Genomic DNA, 20,239 nt, shown 5'->3' with positions numbered 1-20,239 from the left:
CCAGTAGTTTATTGACTGAGACTCTATGGTTTTCTATGTACATTACCATATCATCAGCAAATAATGATAGTTTTACTTATTTTTTTCCAATTGGGATGCCTTTTATCTCTTTTTCTTGTCTGATTGCTGTGGCTAGGACTTCCAGAACTATGTTGAATAAGAGTGGTGAAATGGGGGACTCATGCCTTGTTCCTGATCTTTTCATTTTTGCCTCCTGGTTATGATGTTGGTTTTGGGTTTGTCATAGATGGCCTTTATCATGTTGAGGTATGATTCCTATATCCCCACTTTGCTGAGAGTTTTGATTATAAATGAGTGCTGGATTTTATCAAATGCTTTTTTTGCTTCTATTGATATTATCATGTGATTTTTATTATTTCTTTTGTTTATGAGTTGAATCACATTGATTGGTTTGCAAAAATTGTACCAGCCTTGTCTCTCTATATTAAATCCCACCTGATCATGATGTATGACTGTTTTCATGTGTTGCTGAATCTGGTTTGCTAATATTTTGTTGAGAATTTTAGTATCTAAATTCATCAGGAATATTGGTATAGTTTCTTTTCTTTGTAGTGTCTTTTCCTGGTTTTGGAATCAGTATTATGCTTGCCTCATAAAAGAAGTTTGGAAGTCTTCCATCCTCTTAATTCTGTGAAATAACTTGAGAAAGATAGAAGTTAGTTCTTCTTTGAATATTTGGTAAAATTTGCCTTTGAAGCCATCTGGCCCAAGATTTTTGTTTGTTAGGAATTTTTTGACAACTGTTTCAATCTCACTTGATGAAATCGATCTGTTTAGGGTTTCTGATTCTTCTACAGTATATTGATTTTTTAAAGATTTCATGTTTCAAGGAATTTGTCTATTTTGTCTATAGGTTGTCCAATTTTATAGCATACAATACTTCATAGCATTTTCTTACAATCCTTTGTATTTCTGCTGTGTCAGTTGTTACTTCTCTTCTCTCATTTCTAATTTTATATATTTGAGTCCTCTCTCTCTTCTTTTTTTTTGGTGAGTCTGTTTAAAGGTTCATCTATCTTGTTTACCTTTTCAAAGAACCAGCTCTTGGTTTCATTGATCCTTGTCATTTCTTTCTACTCTGATATTTATTATTTTCTTTCTTCTACTTACTCTGGGTTTTACTTGCTGTTCTTTTTCTAGTTTTTTAAGATACAGGTTTAAATTGCTTATCTGAGCTTTTTCTAGCCTCTTAAGGTATGCCTGTAGTGCTATAAACTTCCCTCTCAGGAATGCTTTTGTTGTGTTCCATAAATTTTGAGTTGTTGTATGTTTGTTTTCATTTGTTTCAAGGAAATTTTTGAGTTCTTCCTTGAAGTGGTTGTTAACCCATTCATTATTTAAATAACATGATATTTAGTTTCCAAGTGTTTAAATGTTTTTCAGTATTTTTATTGATTTCTTGTTTCATGCCATTGTGATCCAAGGAGATGCCTGATATGACTTTAATCTTCTTAAATTTGTTGAGACTTATTTTATGTCCTAGCATGTGGTCTATCCTAGAGAATGTCCCATGAGCACTTGAAAAGAATGTATATTCTGCTGCTTTAGGGTAAAATGTTCTGAAGATATCTGTTAAATCCAGTTGATCTGGTGTGTCCTTTAAGGCTGCTATTTCTTTGTTAATATTCTTTCTTGAGGATCTATTGATTAAAATTCCCTACTATTATAGTATTGCTGTTGATCTCACCCTTTATGCCCATCAAAATCTGCTTTATATATTTAGGTGCTCCTATGTTAGGTGGATAGATACTTATAATGGTTATATCTTCCTTTTGGATTGCTCCCTTTATCATTATGTAGTGACCTTCTTTATCCCTTACTATAGCTTTTGTTTTAAAATCTATTTTTTCTGATATAAGTATTGCTACCTCACCTTTTTTTTTCATTTCCATTTGCATGAAATATTTTTTTCCTTCCCTTTACTTTCACTCTATATGTATCTTTTGTTTTGAGATGGGTCTCTTGTAGACAGCATATATATGGGTCCTGTTTTCTTATCCATGCAGCTACCCTATGTGTTTTGATTGGAGCACTTAATCCATTTGCATTTAAGGTTCTTATTGATATGTAGTTGTTTATTGCCATTTTATTCTTTAAATCTACATTCCTCTTACTAGATCCCCCCCCCCACTTTGTTCTGTTTACAGCAGGCCCCTTAACATTTCTTGTGGCATTGGTTTAGTTGTAATAAATTCCTTGAGTTTTTTTTTGTTGGGAAGCTTCTTTTTATTTTTCTTTCAATTTTAAATGATAACCTTGCTGGATAGAGAAGTCTTGTAGGCTCTTGTTTTACATTACTTCAAATATTTCTTGCCATTCCCGTCTGGCCACTAATGTTTCTGTTGAGAAGTCAGATATTCTTATGGGGGCTCCTTTGTAGTTAATAGAATGCTTTTGTCTTACAGCTTTTAATACTTTTTTATCTCTTAGTTTTTGTATTTTAATTATGATGTGTCTTGGTGTTGGCCTTTTTGAGTTCATTCTAATGGAACTCTCAGTGCTTCTTGAACTTGTGTGACCTTTTCCTTCATCAATTTAGGGAAGTTTTCAGCTATGATTTCTTCAATCAGATTCTCTGTCCCCTTTTTTTTTTTTATCTCTTCTCCTTCAGGAACCCCTATGATGTGAATGTTGTTTCTCTTCATGTTGTCACAGAGATCTCTTAGAGTTTTCTCAGACTTTTAAAGCCTTTTTTCTTTTTGTTGCTTTGCTTCTGTGCTTTTCTTTATCTTGTCCTCTAACTTTCTGATTCGATCCTCAGCTTTATCCATCCTGCTTTTATTCCTTCCAGTTTGGTCTTTATTTCTGAGATTGTATTTGTCATTTCACTGGTTCTTTTTTATTACTTCAATGTCCTTTTTGATACTTGCTATCTCTTTATCTAGGTGCTTGTTATGTCTATCCATTGTTATTCTAAGATTTTTGATCATCCTAAAAATCTTTATGTTAAACTCTGTATCCAGTAATTTGGTTATTTCTATCTCTTTTAAATCTTTTTGTGGGGATTTCTCTTGTTGATTCATTTGGGTTGCATTCCTCTGCCTTTTCATTTTGTCTGTGTATAAGAAAGATATGGCCACAGGAGTCTGATGGGTATGGCCTCTGTGATTCCTAAGTGTGTTCTGTCTGCAGGCCTGTGACCCCCTGTGCTGCCACCTTGGGCATTTGGGCATGGGCATTGAAGGTGCTGTCCTTCTGTGGTGGTCACTGCAGCTTCTGTCTGGCCTCTGTGGGTGGGACTGTGTTCATGTTCCCAGACTGCAAGCCTTGGCTTGTCCAGCTTTTGCACCACCCCCAAGGGCAGGACTGCTTGTAGCCTTGGCCAGCCCTTGGCTTTCACCCCAACCCTGCAGGTGTGACTATATTCACACGTTTCAGCAGCAAGCCCTGATTGGCCCCCTGCCTCTGTCCTGCCCCAACAGGTGGGACTGTGCTGGAGCACCTGGGTCGCAATCCTCAGCCCTGCCAGCAGGGCTGCACTCCTATTCCCTGCTTTTGCCTTGCCCCTTCCAGTTGGACTGCAGGCAGGACCGCTCTTGCATGCCCCATCAGCCACTGTGGCTGCCCCTGGCCTCCACCCCGTGGAGGACTGTGCTTGCTCTGGGCCATAGCCATGGCCAGCCCCAGGCATTCGTCCCCCTCCAATGGGACTGCACTTCCATGTCCCGCTGCTGTCTGCCCTCCCATGAGCACTCAGCAGTGTTGGAGGTGGCGATGAAGCTCAGACCTTAGGACTCAATACTATATTCCTGATGGTTCCCTGCTTCTAAGTGATTCTTTGTTCTGACTGCAGCAGGAGAGCTTCTGTTTGGTTGGTGACCTGCTTCCCTTTGCCAGTTTTGCTGGTTCCAGAAAAAATATTCACTTTAGATTTGGAGAGTGACTCAGCCCAAGGGTTTGGGTAGCTGTCCCTCAAAGTGTTTCTTTCTGTGCTTCCTAGATTATACTCTCTTTGTGCTACTTTGGTCCTCTCAGCTCTTCCCATTCCCCAGAGCCCTGGGTGAGTGGTTGTGAAAGAGGTTTTCTGGTCAGATTCTTTAAGACAAATCCTGGGTCTGAGAAATTTGTTTCTTTCTTGCAAACAGTGTTCTGGCTTGGTTTGCAGCTAAATACTGTCCATATGCCTCTTCTTGGCTCTGGGACTGCAGGCTGGGGCCTTGTTCTTGGGGCCCAGGACCCTCCCATCTTCACTAAACTCACCTTCAGCCATGCTAGTCCCTCCAGGATGCTGCTTGCTCCCAGGAGCTGGGTAGCCCTCTCCACGTTTCTGCTTTTACTACCAGTCTCAGTGTGGCTTCGTCAGTGATCCTTGGTTAAAGAGTCCTCTTAGTTTAGTCCAAAGTTGGTTTTCTTAGATGATTGTTCTTAAAATTAAGTTGTAATCTACTTTGGTTCTAGGAGGTGGAAGTTAGTACATCTGCCTACTCCAGCACCATATTGCCAGTCCAGCATTCCCATTTCTTCACAGCTTTATCAACAGAACTTTTAAAATCTTGTCAGACTGGTACATGATATATAATATTTCAATCTTTCAGTGTAATTTTAATTTGTACTTGTTTTATTTTGTGGGAGATTAAACATATTTTTCTATATTTAAGAACCATTTTAATATAATAATTTTGAGCATTATTTTTTCAAATTTTGCCCATTTTTACTTTAAAATTTTAGTCTTTTTTAAAACAATATTTATTATGGAAATTTGTTATGTATCTCTAATATTTGTTTCAATATATTTCCTCTTTTATCATTTGTTTTTTTATTTTGTTTTGTTTTGTTTTGTTTTTTAGCAAGATAAGGAAAGACAGAGACAGAGAGACAGACAGGATAGTAGAGAGATGAGAAGTATTAACTTGTAGTAGTGGCAACTTTGTTGTTCTTTGATTACTTCTCATATGTGCCTTGAAAGGGTGGGGGTGGGGCTACAGCTGAGCCAGTGACCCCTTACTCAAGCCAATGACCTTGGGCTCAAGCCAGCAACATTGAGCTCCAAGCCAGAGACCTTTGCACTCAAGCAAGTGATCAAGGGTTCATGTCTATGATCCATGCTCAATTCAACAACCCCTGCCCAAGCTGGTGAGCTTGAACTCAAGCTGTATGAGCCTGTGCTCAAGTCGGAACCTTAGGGTTTTGACATTGGGTCCTCAGTCTACCAGGTTGATGCTCTTATCCATTGCACCACCACCCTGTCAAGCTTTGCATATGTATTTTTGATTCACAGTTTTCAATTTTGCTTAGTGTTAAAAATTCTCAGAGAAGAATGCCACTTTTACCCTACTAGAAAAGAGACAAACAAGTGACCTTGTTGTAAAGTGTAAGTGAAAATATTCCTGGTTTTATCTTTCAATCTGGGAAAATTTTCAAAGGTCACAACTTTTATCTGTAAGTCCCTGAATCAATCCCTCACCATACCTAAAACTAATACTCCATAGTACACAAATTTCTTAATTGTCAATTTCTCTGAAGCTAATTACCTATTATTTTAATATTCCATTTATCTCTTCCTCTCTCATTTGCTGTATTTATTTTTCCTCTTATTTTCTCTCTCTTCCGTTTCTTACTCATGTCCTCTCTGCTTTGAGACATCTCTCTCAATTTCTTACTATTTTCATGTTATTAAAAGCAAATTTATTTTAATATATAACTTATCTAGCTTGTTTTAGATGCTTTGTTTTTGTTGTTTTTTGAGAATATACAGTTAATTGGCTATATTGCCATATTATAAAAAATAGTAGTATCAGACATTGTTTTTCAATATGGTAGAAGACACTGTTGGGGAACATTGATACATCTGAATGAAAACTCTATCTGTCACATTCCTCTAAATCTTATTCTGCATTTCTTTTACATGAAAAAAAATTTTGTACAAATATTATTTTGTGCTGTAAATATTTGTCCTGAAGTCCAAAAAGTAGGCTTGAAATATCATAAATATCATGAAATATCACAAAGAAAAGACTATACAGGAGTGAAGATAAAAACCAGAAAACCACAAAAACAGTAATTTTTATAGTTAAACTATGCTCAACACACAGATTAAAATAATTTACCACTCTCGCATATTTGTTTTTACTTAGGGTTTTTCTTCATGCAATTTTTTCAATGTTATTGAATATTTAATTTTATGATATGTAAATTTTATAATATATGTGATATAAACTTATAGTAAATAGAATTACTTTATATAATAACCTGATTAAAACAGCATTTCCAGCAGTTATATATGAACCAAATTCAGGATAGCTTCACTGGAAATACTCAAAATCTTATTAAAAATACAGAATTCTGCCTGACCAGGTGGTGGTGCAGTGGATAGAGCATTGGCCTGGGATGCTGAAGACCCAGTTTCAAAATTCCAAGGTCTCCAGCTTGAACACAGGATTATCCAGCTTGATCATGGGCTCACTAGCTTGAGCATGCCTGAGTATGGGATCACAGACATGATCCCTTGTTGCTGGTTCGAACCCAATGTCACTGGCTTGAGTCCAAGTTCATTGGTTTGAGCAAAGGGTCACTGGTTCACTTGGAGGCCCCTGGTCAAGACACATATGAGAAAATAATGAACAACTAAGGTGCCGCAATTATGAGCTGATGCTTCTCCTCTCTCTCCTTTCCTGTCTGCCCCTGTTTCCCTCTCTCTTTCTCTTTCTCTCTCTAAAAAAAGAAAAAAGTATAGAATTCTTGGAGTCATTCGTATTTAATGCAGATAGAAAGTCATACATCAACTTTACAGATAAGGAAATGAAGGGTTAAAAAACAGATTGCCTGAGCTCCTATAGCTACTATCTGACAAGCAAGTCCATTGACAATTATTCACTTCTAAAGATGCCGTTGTTGGCATATTCCTTATGAAATTTGTGTCAGCCTTCCCAGTTTTTCTAATTACCTGTTTGTCCATCATGAGGATGAGGCAACTGAATAGTGTGTGCTATTTGAAAGCAGTTTGAATTTATGACAAAGTAATATCATTTCTTTAGCTGTTATTTAGAATTTATCAAACTAAATAGAAAAGCAAATACTAGGAAAAATTTGAATGTGATCTATGTTTATTCCTGAAATCTGTCATAGTATATTTTGTGGTAGATAACAAAAGTTATATGAGATAAAAAGAAACAAATAACAAATTGATTTATTTAGAAAATGAAACAAAAGTAAACAAATATTTTACTGGTGATTGACCTTAGACAGGTCTGTTGATAACACATTTACTGTGTTGAATATGAAACAAAGTAGAGAACATTTTGTTCTCTGAAGAGCATTCTTTAAACCAAGCAAAATGGAACTTCAGTAAGCTTAAGGGCTACACAAATATGAAAGGGATTTGTCTCATATGTACTTCTAATTTTGAAATAGCAAACTGTATGAATACCTTCTCCAGTTTCTTAGCTTCTCTTGCCCTAAGAAAATTCTATTAGTCTTATGGCTAATCTTCTCAAAAGTTTCACCAAAGAACCTAAGAAGCATACACAGGCATCTAAGAATAAACTGCAATTGATTACAGTTTAAAAGCCTCCCATGAGAAGCTGCAGTGAATGAGGTGGAGAGAGATGAGTGGACTATTTTTTTAATATTTCAGCTAAAAATGTAAGAATAATTTGTTTATGTTTGTGATCATTACTGAAACTTTTCTTTTTTTTAATTTTTTTAAATTCATTTTAGAGAGGAGAGGGAGAGACAGAGAGAGAGAGAGAGAGAGAGAGAGAGAGAGAGAGAGGAGAGGAGAGACAGAGAGAGAGAAGGAGGGAGGAGCTGGAAGCATCAACTTCCATATGTGCCTTGACCAGGCAAGCCCAGGGTTTCGAACTGGTGACCTCAGCATTTCCAGGTCAATGCTTTATCCACTGTGCCACCACAGGTCAGGCTGTGATCATTACTGTATCTGATGGAGGAGACTGAGTTTGAAGTCTTGATAGTTTACTGGAACTTAAAACTTCAGGAGATTCAGTGAATCACATGTCAGCAATGCTCCCATGGAAATCAGTACATTTCAAAGCAGCTCTTTCAGAAGGTACAAAGAGAAAATACGTAGTTACAGTAATTTCAAAGAATAGTCACAAATATCTACAGATTGCCTTAATAGTGCAGAAGTACATACTCCAGACAATTCTTTATGAGCTGCACGGACAAGTTGGGGGCTATCATTTTGCCTTAGGTCGTCATTAAGTATGTAGTCCATAATAAAAGATGATCCACCCCCCAACCCTAAAACTTCTGAAATGTGAAAAGGGCTTGAGGTATTCATAAATATGACAGATTATTCAAGAAGATTTAGGCACAGAAGAGTAAGCATATATATGTTTTAAACTTTCCAAAACTAAAAAAAAAAAAAAATAGATTGTATTATTTGTAGGAGAAACAAGAATTATTCTTATGTTATTTCCAGTCTTGAGAAAACCAGAGGCAGATCTTCCAGTTGCTACTTGAAGCTGACCTATTAAAACGTCTTGTGTAAATAGAAATCTTAGGCCAGACCAAGTACAAGATTTGGCCAAAGCTGTTTTTCATCACACAAGCATTGGCAAGTCAGCTTGTCCCTTTAATAATGGCTCTCTGATCTACTGTTTTTTATTAAAAACATTAAAAAATTATTTATTGATTTTAGCTTGAGAGGAACATCAATCTGTTCCTGTATGTACCCTGACTAGGAATCAGACCGGCAACCTCTGCACTTTTTTTTTTTAAGTTTTTTTTTTTAATCTTTTTTTTTCTTTTTTTCTTTATTCATTTTTAGAGAGGAGAGAGAGAGGGAGAGAGAGAGAGAGAGGGAGAGAGAGAGAGAGAGGGAGAGAGAGAGAGAGAGAGAGAGAGAAGGGGGAGGAGCTGGAAGCATCAACTCCCATATGTGCCTTGACCAGGCAAACCCAGGGTTTCAAACCGGCGACCTCAGCATTTCCAGGTCGACGCGTTATCCACTGCATCACCACAGGTCAGGCAACCTCTGCACTTTGAAGCTAGTGCTCTAACCAACTGAGGTTTCTGAACAGGGCAGATCCACCATTTTTTCTTTCAACAGCTTAGAGAAAATAAACTGGTCTATTTAATCTTGACATGCCATGTTGCATCTTAAAAATATATTTTTAGTTGCTCTAATTTGAGTTTAATGTTAAAGCAAATAAAAATTTGACTCACACCATAGACATTCAAATATTTTCATTATGAAGCTGCCAAAGCAGCCTCTGCTATGGGGTAAACAAGGCCCCATGCCAATAAATTTAAGCTGAGCACCTCTATAAAGGCAAGAGTTACCTTACAACCTCTATCAGGCTTTCCCCATCCCTAAGCAGGAGTCTTAAGCTCTGTTAAGACACTGGCTAAAGGAAGCCATTTTGGCTGCAGGGGCTGGGAGAAAGGACACGACTCTGACAAGGCCGTCAGGGATGCAGCAACACAAGCCGTGTGCTGAGAATGCAAAGCCCTCCTCACAGTTGTCTGCCATGTTCTGGGGTATTAATTGGTACCACAGGGCAGAAGGAGGTGCCAGAGTTTGGCCACTGATGGGCAGCTGAGATAGAGAGTCAAGGCATATTTTTCTAAATACACATAACCTTCCAGGGGGAACTCTAGTAGCTGAGGACCCCCCCCCCAAATCTAAGGTCACAAAAAGCAAATCTTCTGACTCATAGCTTAATTTATTTCCTTGTTTTAGTTTAGATCTAATGCATATTGTCCTGATTAAGAATATCTGTGCTCAGTTTCTTCAATTCATCTTCAATATTCTGCACTCTAGAAAAATTGGCTCTCAGTTTATTAACTAGCTTTTATGTTTTGAGTTTTGGGTAACTGTAAATCAGTAAAGACACAAAATATAAAAAAGAAATTTAATGTTGGATTAATAACTTGATTTGGACACCATAAAATTATCTTAGCAGCCCCCTGACCCCAGCAATCATGGATGATAATGTTAGTGAATATTGTTACCATCTATGTCAACACCTGAACAGCAAAGTAAGGTCCTAGAAATAGTACAAAAATAAACATTAAAGTCTCCTTTCATCTATAACAAGATATTCTTATCATAGCAATGTCTCTGACAATATTCATAAAATAAATTTTTGTCACATTAACTGGATTATTTTGTATCAAGGCCCTTGGTTCACATGATAATTTAGAAATATTTCTTTCATGCATTCCAAGTTAGTTTATCATCTCTAAATTGACCCCTTGATTGATGACTATATAAACTCTTTGAAGGCAATGATTCTGGCATATGATTTACTTCATAAATAATTGAATATTCATTCTGTACCCAAATAAATTAGAATGTGCTGTTTCATGATAACTAGACATAGGGTTACCATAATCCATAACTCTCACACTGTTATATTTATGGTGATGACCTCCTATGAGAATCTCTAAATTATATTAAGAAATGAAATAGGAGTAGATAGGGCTCTATGCTAATTATATTTGGTTTGTCTGACAGTCTAATATATTGGGTGACTCTTTCACAGTTCTCTTTTTATGCATGATAACTAGATAACATCTATTCCTTTTTCCCTCCTTTTTATCTCATTTTAGGAACTATCCTGACTTTATCAATTACTTTCTTTATCATGACAAACATAACCAGCATTTCATGTATAATAACCAGTGGATAAAATACAGTGAGAAGAAAAATTCTGACCTATACAGGTTTCTCTTTACTCAGCAGAGAAGTATATTTTGGAAGATTAGACTTTGGATTTCTCCGGAGATGTTCGCCTCATTGTACTCATCAGGTGATCAAAATGCTCAAGGACATGATAACAAGGAAGATAGGTTAAAGTGTAGAAAACCATGTGATGGGAAAAGCTATTAAAAACATCTGAGCAGTTTTAGCACACAAAACAGAAGACGTGTGAGAGTACTATGGCCAAGGAGCACAAGGAAGAGTTTTATCAAAATAATTAGTTACTGATAATTCTTTTTAGTTTTTAATTTCAGACATGACAAAGAGCTCAATGTTGCTTTCTGGAACAAAGTAATAACTTCCCAATTACTAGAAGTGTTTGAGGAGAAGATTAAGTCTGAAGAGCTATTTCATTATTCAGATAAACTCTGAGGTTTCTTTACACTCTGGATTGAAATGTTAGTATTTTTATTTTCTATCTGCCTATAATATGCTTTTACTTTGCTTATACTTTGTGAATGCAAAAGATCCTTGCCTCCTCCAGACTCAAATGAAGTTCTATCTCCACAATGATACCTGCCTAAGACTAACCTAAAAGAATCTTCTTTTTCTCCTCAACTCCTCTAGGGACATCTCCTAAAATGTGTAGGACATAAAAACTATTCACACAAAATACTTATAGCTGTTAGGTGTTTCATTAAAAATCAGTTTTGGAAATATTCTGTTAAAATTAAACAGGCTTGGTTAACATATGTGTTTTGAGATCGAGAAATGTAGCATGTTAATGTGATTTATAAGCTTTAAGAGTAACATATAAGGTGACAAATTTCACAGCTGTGTTTAATATTAAAAGTTTTATTCAGTGTGATGCTAGTAAGTGTTCTGTGGATCACTTGATACTCACCCTCATCCTGTGGCAATTATTATCTAAGTCATTTAGTTCATATTATGTTATCTTTAATTGCTTAAATTTTCATATCTGTGTATCTTTTCTTGAGGTCAAGGCACGTGAAATAAAATATTGTATAAACTCGTATGCTACCTAATATGACACCAGTAACATTGAAAAAATTTTAAATATTAACCACTATGTATTTTCAATATGGAGAGTAACCCTGCTAGTTTGTCCATACCTTTACCCCACTCACAACAGCTACATACTTGTCTATATTCAAGTGTCTATTTTCACAATGAATCATATATATGCCATTCTAAAAAAAGTAACTATTGTCAATTTATCAGACATGTAAAAATATCATATAATATTTTAGCTAATGATATGCAAAATTTCCTTAAGAAAAAAGAATCATATTTTTTCAAAAAAATCTTTCTGAGTAGCAGTAACGGTCGCCCTCACTGACTTGCAGGGAACCAGCTTTGGAGCACCAGCACATGGACACACATCTGGCTTGCAGTTCTCCTGCACACTGAGCCCGTTTCACGGTTAGTGTGATCTGAACTCAAGGCAGAAGTGGGATAGTATGGCATCTCTCTGGGCCATTAAGGTAACATATTCAGAATGGCAAGATGGCGATGGAGTAGGTGGGTGTACCAACTTCCAACTCCCAGAATCAAAGTAGATTAAAACTTAATTTTAAAAACTATCATCTGGAAAAAACAACTTTGGACTAAACTAAGAGGACTCTTCAACCAAGGAACACTGAAGAAGGCACACTGAGACTGGCAGGAAAAGCAGAAACGTAGAGAGGGCTGCCCAGCTCCCCGGAGCGAATGGCAGCCTGGAGAGACTCGCGTGGCAGGAAGTGAGTTTAGCAGAGAGGGGAGGGTCCTGAGCCCCAGAAACAAAGCCCCAGCCTGCAGCCCCAGAGCCTAGAAGAGGCATATGGACAGTATTTAGCTGGAAACAAGTCAAGATACTGTTTGTGAGAAAGAGACTGATTTCTCAGACCCAGGATTCTTCTTAAAGGGACCGTGCAGAAAACCTCTTTCACAACCACCCACCTGGGGCTCTGAGGGAAAGGGAGAGAGGAGAGGACCAGAGTAGCAGGAAGAGTGTAATCTAGGAGGCACAGGGAGAAACACTTTGAGGGACAGTGACTCTAACCCCTGGGCTGAGTCACTCCCCAAATCTGAAGTGAAAATTTCCCCTGGAGCCAGCAATACCAGCAAAGGGAAACAGAACACCAGCCAAACAAGCTCTACCACAGCACTCAAGGCAGAGCTGCTTAGAAGCAGGGAGCCTTCAGGACTACATTATGGAGTGTTAGGGTCTGACCTGCAGCACCCCCACCCACATTGCTGAAGGCTTGCTGGAGGGTGGGAGGAGGTGGGACACGGAAGCGTGGTTCCGTTGGTGGGGCGGAAGCCGGGAGGTCATGCCTGAGGCCCTGCGTGAGCTCAGTCTTGCCCAGCAGGGTCGAGGGGATGCACAAAAGCAGTTTGGGCAGCTGTGGAACTGCCTGCAACCCTGCCTGTGGGCGAAGGGCGGGAACCTGAGAATGGTTGGAGAACCACCCCTGAGCAAGAGACTTCAGGCACACAGCCTCCCCTGATCTGCAGAGCCAAGGCTTGTGGTCTGACTGCATGAGCCAGTTCTGACTGTGGGGGCTGGGTGGAAGCCTGGGTACAGGTGGAGATCCGCAGCTGAGCAAAGGTCTCACCACTGCCCTTGGTGCCGAGGCTTGTAGCCTGTGCACAGCATGAAACCCCACCCATGGAAGCAGAGCTAAGGCCAAGACCAGCTGAGATTTTTAGAGCCAGGCACGTGAGCACAGCCCCTCCCCTAGAGGAGAGGCCAAAACTGCAGCAACAGCAACAGCAGGCAGGTGCCGGCAATGCCCATACTCAAATGCCCTAGGCAGTAGCAGAGGGGGGGGGGTGGGCCTGCAGACAGACTACACCTAGGGAACACAGAGGCAAAACCCATTGGACTCCAGTGGCCAAAACCTTCTTATACACAGACAAAATGAGCAGACAGAGAAATGCAACCCAAATGAATCAGGAGAAATCCCCAGAGAATGACCTGAATGAGTCAGATATAACCAAATGATCAGATGCAGAGTTTAAAATAATTATTGTTAGGATGTTCATAGAGCTTAGAACAACAATAGCTGGTCATTATGAACACCTAAATAAAGAGATAGCAAATATAAAAAAGGAAATTGAAATAAAACTGAATCAGTCAGAAATGACAAATACAATCTCAGTATTGAAGACCACATGGAAGGAATTAAAAACAGGATGGATGAAGCTGAGGATTGAATCAGCAAGTTAGAGGACAAGATAAATGAAAGCACAGAAGCAGAGCAGCAAAAAGAAAAGAGACTCAAAAAGTGTGAGGAAATTCTAAGAGAGCTCTGTGACAACATGAAGAGAAATAACATCCACATCATAGGGGTTCCTGAAGAAGAAGAAAAGAACAAGGGATGGAAACTTTGTTCAATCAAATCATAGCTGAAACTTCCCTAAATTGAGTCAGGAAAAAGTCTCACACATTCAAGAAGCATAGAGAACTCCATTAAAGAGAAACCCAAAGAAATCTACACAAAGACACATCATAATTAAAAAAGCAAAGCAAAGTGATAAAGAGAAAATATTAAAAGCTACTAGAAAAAAAAAAGGCTATCATCTACAAAGGAGCCCCCATAAGGATGACATCCAACTTCTCAACAGAAACATGAGGCCAGAGGGAATGGCAAGAAATATTCAAAGTAATGCAGAACAAGAACCTACAACCAAGACTACTTTATCCAGCGAGGCTATTGTTTAAAATTAAAGGAAGAATAAAAAGCTTCCCAGAAAAAATACACCAAAACTCAAGGAATTCACTACAACCAAACCAATGCTGCAAGAAATGCTAAGAGGCCTGTTATAAACAGATCAAAGAGGGAAAGGTTAACAAAAGAGGAGGACAGCTTTAAAGAATAAAATGGCAATAAAAAACTACATATCAATAATAACCTTAAATGTAAATAGATTAAATGATCCAATCAAAAGACATAGGGTAGCTGTGTGAATAAGAGAACAGGACCCTTACATATGCTGTCTACAAGAGACACACCTTAAAACAAAAGATGCACACAGACTGAAGGTAAAAGGATGGAAAAAATATTTCATGCAAATAGAAATGAAAAAAAAGCTGGGGTAGCAATACTTATATCAGACAAAATAGACTTTAAAACAAAGGCTATAGTATGAGATAAAAAAGGACACTACATAATAAAGTGAACAATTCAACAGTAAAATATAACCATTAAAAACATCTATGTACCTAATATAGGAGCACCTAAATATTATATATAAATCAGACTGATGGATATATAGGGTGAGATGAACAGCAATACTCTAGTAGTAGGGGATTTCAATACCCCACTAACATCACTAGATAGATCAGTGGTGTAGCAAACATAACTGGTGTCTGGGGCACAACACTTTATTGGCATCCCCATCCCCTTATACTACGCTTTTCTTGTTTGTCTTGGAGACCATTTGGCACCCCTCTGTGAGTGACATGGGGGGCATGATAGACCCCCATGCCCTTCCCCTTGCTACACTACTGAGATAGATCCTCAAAAAAAAAATTAACAAAGAACCAGCAGACTTAAAGAACATACTAGATCAACTCGATTCAATAGATATCTTCAGAACCTTTCACCCTAAAGCAGCAGAATATACATTCTTTTCAAGTGCTCATGGTACATTCTCTAGGATAGACCACATGTTAGAGCACAAAAGCGGTCACAACAATTTTAAGAATATTGAAATCAAATCATGCATTTTCTCTGATCACAATGCCATGAAACTAGAAATCAACCACAACAGAAAAACTGAAAAATACTCAAACATGTGGAAACTATATAGCATGTTATTAAATAATGAATGGGTTAACAATGAGATCAAAGAAGAATTTAAAAAAATTTTAGAAACGAATGATAATGAGGATACATCAACTCAAAATTTATTGGACACAGCAAAACGGTCCTGAGAGGAAAGTTCATAGCATTACAGGCATGCCTTAAGAAGGTAGGAAAAGCTCAAACAAACAACTTGACTTTGCATCTAAAAGAACTAGAAAAAGAACAGCAAGTAAAGCCCAAATGTAGTAGAAGAAAATAATAAAGATCAGAGCAGAAATAAATGACATAGAGGCTAAAGAAACAATACAGAGGATCAATGAAACTAGGAGCTGGTTCTTTGAAAAGGTAAACAAGATTGATGAACCTTTAACTAGACTCACCAAGAAAAAAAGAAAGAGAACTCAAATAAATAAAATTAGAAATGAGACTGAAGAACTAACAACTGACACAACAGAAATACAAAATATTGTAAGAAAATACTATAAAGAACTGTATGCCAAAAAACTAGACAACCTAGATGAAATGGACAAATTCCTTGAAACATACAATCTTAAAAAAATCAATCTGGAAGAATCAGAAAACCTAAACAGACCAATTACAACAAATGAGATAGAAACAGTTATCAAAACACTCCCAACAAAGAAGAATCCTGGGCCTGATGGCATCACAAGTGAATTCTACCAAATATTCAAAGAAGAACTAACTCCTATCCTTCTCAAACTATTTCAAAAAGTTCAAGAGAAGGGAAGACTTCCTAACTCCTTTTATGAGGCGAGCATAATTCTGATTCTAAAACCAGGCAAAGACAAAACAAAGAAAGAAAATTGTAGACCAATATCCCTGATGAATATAGATGCTAAAATCCTCAGCAAAATATTAACATCCAGATCCAGCAATATATAAAAAAAATCATGCACCATGATCAAGTGGGATTTATTCTGGGGAAGCAAGGCTGGTACAATATTGGCAAACCAATCAATGTGATTCATCACATAAACAAAAGGAAGGAGAAAAACCACATGATAATTTCAATAGATGCAGAAAAAGCATTTGATAAAATTTAGCAACCATTCATGATCAAAACTCTCAGCAAAGTGGGAATACAAGGAACATACCTAAAAATGATAAAGGCCATCTATGAAAACCCACAGCCAACATCATACTCAATGGGCAAAAATGAAAAGCAATCCCCTTAAGATCAGGAACAAGGCAGGGGTGCCCCCTTTCACCACTCTTATTCAACATAGTTCTAGAAGTCCTAGCCACAGCAATCTGACAAAAAAAGAAATAAATGTCATCCAAATTGGAAAAGAAGAATGAAAACTATCATTATTTGCAGATGATATGATATTGTATATAGAAAGCCCTAAAGTCTCAGTCAAAAAACTATTGGGCCTGATAAATGAATTCAGAAAGGTGACAGAATATAAAATTAATACTCAGAAATCAGAGGCATTTTTATATACCAACAATGAACTGTCAGAAAGAGAAATTAAGAAAACAATCCCCTTTACCATTGCAACCAGAAAAATAAAGTAGCTAGGAATAAATTTAACCAAGGAGATAAAGACTTGTATTTGGAAAAATATAAAACTTTGATAAAAGAAAGCAAGGAAGATACAAACAAGTGGAAGCATATACCATGATCATGGTTAGGAAGAATAAACATCATTAAAATGTCTATATTACTCAAAGCAATTTATAAATTCAATGCAATGTCAATTAAAATACCAATGAAATACTTCAAAGATATAAAACATATATTCCAAAAATTTATATAGAACCCAAAAAGAACTCTAACATACTCAACAATCTTGAAAAGAATAAAGCAGGAGGTATCACACTTCCTGTTATCAAGTTATACTACAAGGCCATTGTATTCGAAACAGCTTGGTACTGGCATAAGAACAGGAATACAGATCAATGGAACAGAATAGAGAACCCAGAAATGAAGCACACCTTTATGGACAACTGATATTTGACAAAGGAGGTAAGAGCATACAATGGAGTAAAGACAGCCTCTTCAACAAATGGTGTTGGAAAATTGGACAGCTACCTGCAAAAAAATGAAACTAGACCACCAGCTTACACCATTCACAAAAATAAACTCAAAATTGACAAGACTTAAATGTAAACCATGAAACCATAAGTAAGCATCTTAGAAGAAAACATAGGCAGTAAGATCTCCGACATGTCTTGCAGCAATATATTTGCCAATTTATCTCCATGGGGAAGTGAAATAAAAGACAGGATAAACAAATGGGACTATATGAAACTAAAAAGCTTCTGCACAGCTAAACACAATAAGAACAAAATAAAAAGACAAACTACACAATGGGAGAACATATTTGACAATACATCTGATAAGGGGTTAATAACCAAAATTTATAAAGAACTTGTAAAACTCAACACCAGGAAGACAAACAATCCAATCAAAAAATGGGCAAAAGAAATGAATAGACACTTCTCTAAAGAGGACATACAGATGGCCAATAGGCATATGAAAAAATGTTCAACATCACTAATCATTAGAAAACTGCAAATTAAAACCACAATGAAATATCACCTCACACCAGTCAGAATGACGCTCATCAACAAAACAACACAGAATAAGTGCTGGCGAGGATGTGGAGAAAAGGAACCTTCCTGCACTGCTGGTGGGAATGCAGTCTGGTGCAGCCACTGTGAAAAACAGTATGAAGATTTCTCAATAAATTAAAAATCAAACTGCCTTTTGACCCAGCTATCCCACTTTTAGGAATATACCCTAAGAACACTATTGCACTGTTCCAAAAGGGGAAATGCACCCCCATGTTTATGGCAGCATTGTTCACAAAAGTCAAAATCTGGAAACAGTCCAAGTGTCCGTCAGTGGACAAGTGGATTAAAAAGCTTTGGTACATATATACTATGGAATACTACTCAGCCATAAGAAATGATGACATTGGATCATTTACAACAACGTGGATGGACCTGGATAACATTATACTGAGTGAAATAAGTAAATCAGAAAAACTAAGAACTATATGATTCCATACATAGATGGGACATAAAAATGAGACTCAGAGACATGAATAAGAGTGTGGGGGTTATGGGGGAGTGGAGAAGAGAGTGGGAAGAAGGGAGGGGAGGGGGACAATGAAAACCAGATAGAGGGTGACAGAAGACAATTTGACTTTGGATGATGGGTGTGCAATATAACCGAATGTCAAAATAACCTGGGGATGTTTTCTCTGAACATGTGTAGTTATCAATGTCACCCAATTAAAATTAATAATAAAAAACTTTCATTTTATCAACTACATGTAATCTTACTTTCTTAGTTTAAAAAATTGCCCCAAACCAAATTTGTCTTATTTTAGTTTCTTTTTATCTGTAAATTATCTTGTAGAATGGGAGTATTTTTTAAATAAAAAAGTAATTTATTTAACTCATCTGAAAAATGTCTTGAGTTAGAGTGATGCCAGTATGAGGTTTTTGTTTGCATTGAACGGTAAGTTTTTGTAAGGCACATGACTAAAATTCCAACCCAACAGTTCCCTTTTTTCTTAAGAATCACCCTCAATGACTTTCCCCAATTGATGCCCTTTCTTCTTTCTCTCTTCCCTCAATATTAATGGTTAATATATATTATTCTTAGTAATGTGTAGCTCTATGAATTAGCTCCCCCATACCTTGTTTGAATATTATTTTTATATATTTTAACAATTCTATGCTGTGGTACATGTACCTCCTTGCCATTTTATTAGTATATTTGATTTGATTTATAATGCATGTCAACCTGCAAATTCCTTAAGTATGAATTGAGGTTGAAGAAAAAAAATTGAGAATATAGCAAGTAGGAAAGTATATTTTATAAAAACTTGTTTCTTTGAAATATATTATTAATAATTATTTTAGGCCCTGGCTGGTTGGCTCAGCGGTAGAGCGTCGGCCTGGCGTGCGGGGGACCCGGGTTCTATTCCTGGCCAGGGCACATAGGAGAAGCGTCCATTTGCTTCTCCACCACCCTCCTTCCTCTCTGTCTCTCTCTTCCCCTCCCACAGCCAAGGCTCCATTGGAGCAAAGATGGCCCGGGCGCTGGGGATGGCTCCTTGGCCTCTGCCCCAGGCGCTGGAGTGGCTCTGGTCGTGGCAGAGCGACGCCCCGGAGGGGCAGAGCATCGCCCCCTGGTGGGCAGAGCTTCGCCCCTGGTGGGTGTGCGGGGCGGGTCCCAGTCGGGCACATGCGGGGGTCAGTCTGACTGTCTCTCCCCATTTCCAGCTTCAGAAAAATACAAATAATAATAATAATAATAATAATTATTATTATTATTATTTTAAAGAATTTATTGGGGTGACATTGGTTAATAAAATTATATAGATTTCAGGTGTACAAGCCTATAAAACACTATCTGTACATTGCACTGTGTGTTCACCATCCCAAGTCAGGTCTCAGGTAGTGCTTTTGTTAAACTCTTAACATACTCATAATTAGGCATTTTAAAACTTGACTATTTTCAGTATAAGTGAAAACCACAATATGCCACAGACCCAGGTAATAATAATCAATAGTTCACAATATGGAGTTTCTGATAGAAACTATCACTTATAAATTATTAAATCTTCCGTCTAGGTGCTGACAATGCAAGGTCACTGTGGTTTTTATATAGTTATATGTACTAAAGTTTAACACAAAAAATTGCAAGGCTAGCTTTCTTTTTAAAGTGACTCATAAGGTTTGCATGTAAAACCAACTTTCCTAATGAGAAAAAACGTGAAGAGATCACAATATCATTTATTTTGACTTATGTAAA

This window comes from Saccopteryx bilineata, chromosome 1, assembly GCF_036850765.1.
Source record: "Saccopteryx bilineata isolate mSacBil1 chromosome 1, mSacBil1_pri_phased_curated, whole genome shotgun sequence".
In the NCBI taxonomy this organism is placed as follows: domain Eukaryota; kingdom Metazoa; phylum Chordata; class Mammalia; order Chiroptera; family Emballonuridae; genus Saccopteryx; species Saccopteryx bilineata.
This window is presented reverse-complemented; position numbering follows the sequence as displayed.